Source organism: Gymnogyps californianus, chromosome 24, assembly GCF_018139145.2.
Source record: "Gymnogyps californianus isolate 813 chromosome 24, ASM1813914v2, whole genome shotgun sequence".
NCBI lineage: Eukaryota > Metazoa > Chordata > Aves > Accipitriformes > Cathartidae > Gymnogyps > Gymnogyps californianus.
In genome coordinates this window covers 1,577,073-1,581,935 of record NC_059494.1, presented here as the reverse complement: position 1 = coordinate 1,581,935, position 4,863 = coordinate 1,577,073, and positions in this window count along the sequence as shown.

Here is a 4,863-nt window from a genome sequence, read left to right as displayed (position 1 = left end):
CAAAGCTTTACTGACATTAGGGATTAATAGACTGCATATCCTTAAACATACATGCTGTATTACTTTAAATCTAGTGCATATTAGGACTGTGCTTTTTAATTCCATGAGAGCCCAATAAACCCTTCAATATTTACATAAGGGGACTTTATGGTCCTCTTGTTTCATGAAGGCATTTATATGAGCTCTCATCTTATGACATTTGCATCATCAGCCATTAATTTGTGAGAATTAAATAAACAAAAATAGCTCCTTAACCTTCTTTTCCACATGCCTACTAAATGCTGCAATATTTGTTGGTCCAATAGCTAGAGATGGAACAGAAATACAGCCAGCCCAACCGCTCCCTGTCCCAACACTACTACAGACATTCCGACAGGAAAAAGCTGAGGAAAGATTATAAAGTTCTGGGAAAAGATCCATTTTAGCTATTAATGCTTATTATCACATTTTCTAAGGTCTATAAAGCTTTCTAAAGATTATATGGGATGAAGGAAGCTATAGAAATGTTATGATCGCAGATCTTCCTAAACAAAAGGAAAATGTATGTTGCTATGAACCTGAGTCAAGCTGTTCTTTTGATTTTTTTTTTTCCAGCGCTGCATTAGCTTTCCTTCTATGTCCCTCTTGTGGTAACTGAGAAGAACTGTAACATCTGCAATGGAATACCTAATGCATAGCCTTCAAAAATTTTTGCTTTGTTGCTGCATTTTTGGTGCATTTTTTTTAATTAAAAAAACTCTTTTATTGAAATTTTGTCAGTATAGAGGGGAATAGTTTTTCTTTAAAAAAAAAAACAACAGGTATTCTTTGCTCTTCCACTTACTAGTACTCAGGCTAGGTAAGGTAGGTAAAATTGTACGGAATTTTCATTTGAAGATTTGTTTTAGGGAAGAGGTAAGCAAAAGGAAAAACAGAGAGAGACAGAAAATGAAGAACTTTTAAAACAATATCAGCTATCTGAACATTAAACAAAAAAGAAGAAATAGAGATGTGAAGTAACAGAGCAGATGAGAAAGTAAAGTGATTAAATATGCATAATAAATTTACTGATTGCATTTATTGTTCTATAATATATTAATGTATTGCTAACCACAGTACTTATTATATAGATACATCACCATCAGGTGTGTAATGTGTGAGCATTCCTTAAGCATTCTTTGTCAAGAACATCTGATCTCCGCTTCATACTCATTTTCCCCTAACGTGAATTGTTTTATCCCAGGATAAAAATACACTTTTTTTTTTTATCCAACCCTGTCATTTCAAGTAGCAGTTTTGCAAAGATTCCTCACACTCAGTTTGATTGGCTCTGAACCCCTCACGTCATGATGACACTTTCTAGCACTATCTCCATGGCTTGGAGTTTGCAGAGACCAATCAGTTCGTTCCTTTTCATAACAGCTTGTTTTCAGCCCTCTCTTCTGCAGTCCTGAGTGGAGGATGTTATCAAATCCCGATGATAGTGTGTCTTGGAATTGAAATGAGTTTCAAGGAAAGTCCTCTGGCAAAGCCAATTATTTTGAGTCAGGACTGTGTTATTTCTACCAACACTTAAACTGCTGTATGTATCAGTTTTACACTTATAATCATCAGGAACCTTTATTATCACCTCTTCAAGATAATCACCTTAAACTTTTTAGCTCATGGAAGCAAGCAGAAAGCATCTTTTTTAAAATTAAATTCACTCACATTTGTTCTCTTAGATAGCTTCTTATGGCTAAGTATGTCCTGAGAGTTCTAGCTTCTAACTATGCATAAAAATGGTAAAGCAGCAACATTTTCAGAGAACGTGTTCCAGTTTTCTGAAGTGTTACCTTTTTAAATTTCATATTGGATGCACAACAGTAAAGACCAATGAGTCAGAGTGCCATTTCTCTGCATTAGCCCAGATTTGAAAGAGAAAACTTTCACAAAACATAGCTTACACAAAAAATACTGTCTAGGAGCTTTGTAGTGTAGCCTGCATATGTGCCTCCATGTTTATCTTTAAAAGCTCCAAAGTAGTCCACAGAGTTTCCAGCATGCAGTGAACTGCAATTAAGCAATATCATGAAATTCAAATGTACCCTCTTCACCAGTCATGCTTCTATATTGCTATAAGGACTATTTGCAGTCTCCATTTTTAAACACAGTAACCAGGAGCCCAAATGGCCACAATTAATTGCCAGTTTGATCCCTTGTCAAAATACATCAAAGTGAACTGCAGGCTCTCCACACCCGACTCACTCCGGTTTTACTTTTGCCTTGTGTGACAGGGGAGCAGACCATACCGTGTGGTGGGGGATCTCCTCGCAGCCCTCCGGCTTCAGCACCTCAGACAGCAGCACCATCTTCTCCGCGAACGCGGCCAACGGTCGTTGGTGCCTCCGTATCAGAAGACAAATTTACCTTCTGATGGCATAGTGAGCCAAGGACCTGCAATTTTCAGCGAGTTTTCCAAACAACTTCTCTTTAAAAGCATCGTTATTTGCTGTATTATGTAGGGGACAGGGAAAGAAATCCAGCAGTGCATCAAAACTTTGATCGGTTTCCAAAACTTTTGAGGATTCTGTAAACCAGCCAAATGTTGCAAGTACGTTCTGTTTATTAATAAATAAGTGTTCATACCAAGCAGCCTACCTGGTTTTAGAAATTTCTTCTTCAGTTCCACTTTCATCCTCGAGCAGGATTTCATCTTTTCTCACAGTTATGCTTTTCTCTGAACTACAAAACAGTTAATTCACGGTTTGTTTTAAGAAAGCACCAGTTTAGTTCATCCATGGATGCTTTCCAACCAAACTTCCGGTGGGTTTTAATTCAGTTGCGTTTCACTTTTAGGAATCAAGAGTATCAACATTTGAACTGTCTTGTAACACTGATGAACTTATGTATGGGTCATCAGTGACTTATCTTGATGTCACCATGCTAAACTGGAGCTGATGTGATAGTCATAATTCAACAATTAATTTTCCATTCTGCCTTTTGATTTTAGTGGCTTGTTGGATTAACCTACTTTAATCCGAATCCTGAATTAGGATACATTTATGATAAACTATTGGTACAGTCGATTCTTCCTAGAGGCTTAAAGCTAAAGATTAATTCAAACAGTCTGTATGCAGAAGTGATGACTCCTGTATTCTCTTTACTCGTTCCTTCCCCTCCTGTATTTGGTGCACAGTATTCCTAGGACAAGGATGCTTTTCAATCTTTATCTAGATCTGTTCAGCCTAACAGCTGCAAATCTGGTACACGCGGTTTCAGTTCCAGGCTTTATCCTACACCAAAAGCAAGAATAAAATTAAAGTTACTTATAAAAGAAGATACATATTTGCATCTTATAGTTGAAGGCTTTAGTAGGGACGAGGGACTGAATATCTATCCTTTCATATCAATGTTTTTCACAACACACAGTAGTTATCTTAAAAGAGATTTGTTGTGTGCTAATAAAAGGATGGTGAAATGAGGGCACCCAAATCCAAAACTTTCTATTTATGGGTAGAAACATGTGCTATTCACCTTCACACACACACAACCCAGTCATTCACCTTCCCTGACCTCAGAGAATCTCCATGGCCAACTCCACTACCCTCACCTCACAGCAACTCAGCTTTCTGACTATCACACTGTCATATTAGGTATTACCGGCATAATAGGTATTACAGCTAGAGCAGGTATTACTATAATACCAGATCCTTCTTAATCAATATGTCTGTCTCAAAACACTTAAAGCCCCTGCATAAGGCCCTTACGCAGGCTATGTCTCTGTTAGCCCAGATCCTAAACACTTGTTTCAAACAGGAATGTGAGGCAGGCAGGCCACAGAACCAGCAGTTGCAGCCCCAGGCTCACAGCGGGCACATGGGGATAAAGGGCCCCACGTCGTCTCCACAGGGGCAACCGCCACCACGCCTCCCCTCACACGAACCTGGTACCACCGCAGGGCTCCCACCAGCACCACAGAGGCCCCAGCCTCCACAGGGTCCATCAACCACCACAGCCCCCCAACCCACCGGAGCCCACCACTACCACAGCCCCCCCCAATTGCCTCCACAGGGTCCATCAACCACCACAGCCCCCCAACCCACCGGAGCCCACCACTACCACAGCCCCCCCCAACTGCCTCCACAAGGGTCGACAACCACCACCACAGCCCCTCTCCTCCCTCCAACCGCCGCAGGCCCTTCGCCACCGCCACCACCACCGCCACCCGCCATCCGAGGGCCGAACCGCCACCTCAGCCCGCCACCGCCTCCGCAGCCCGCCCTTCCTCCTCATCTCGAGGACCCATTGGCTAGTAGAGCAGTCAGTCAGGAGCAGGCTCCGCCCCTCCCCGCGCTGGGGCTGTCGGGGGGGAGGAGGGGAGCGCCTCTGACAGCGACCCCCGCCCCCGCCCGCCAGGTGGCTCGCGGCACCTCCCCCGCGCGGCGCGGCGCGAACCCCTTCGCGCCTTCCGCGGGAGCTCCTCCCCCTCGCCTGCCCTCCCCAGGTGTGTGCGTGCTACGTCACCCCTCCCACGCGTACGGGGCGTGCTGGCGTCGTCGTCCTCCGTGCGCTCCGCGTCACCGCTCCTGGCCTGGCGCGCGGCGGCGGCAGCAGCGGCGGCAGCAGGGGCCGGACGGTTCCGCTCGCACCGCCTCGGGGCTCGCTTCTCCGGCGGCGCCCGCCCGCCGCCTCGGCCGCCTTCCTCCGCCGTTGGCTGCGGCCGCGTGGGACCGTCCGAGCGGGGCGGCGGCGGGCTCGTTGGTGGCCGGCTCGCGCGCGCGGCCTGGTGCGCGCGGCGGATCCTGCCGCTCGCGTAAGCGCGGCGCCCGGGCTCCCTGAGGTGAGGCCCGGCCGGCTCGGGCGAGCGGGGGGGGGGGGTTTGGGAAGAGCCGCTTCTCCTCG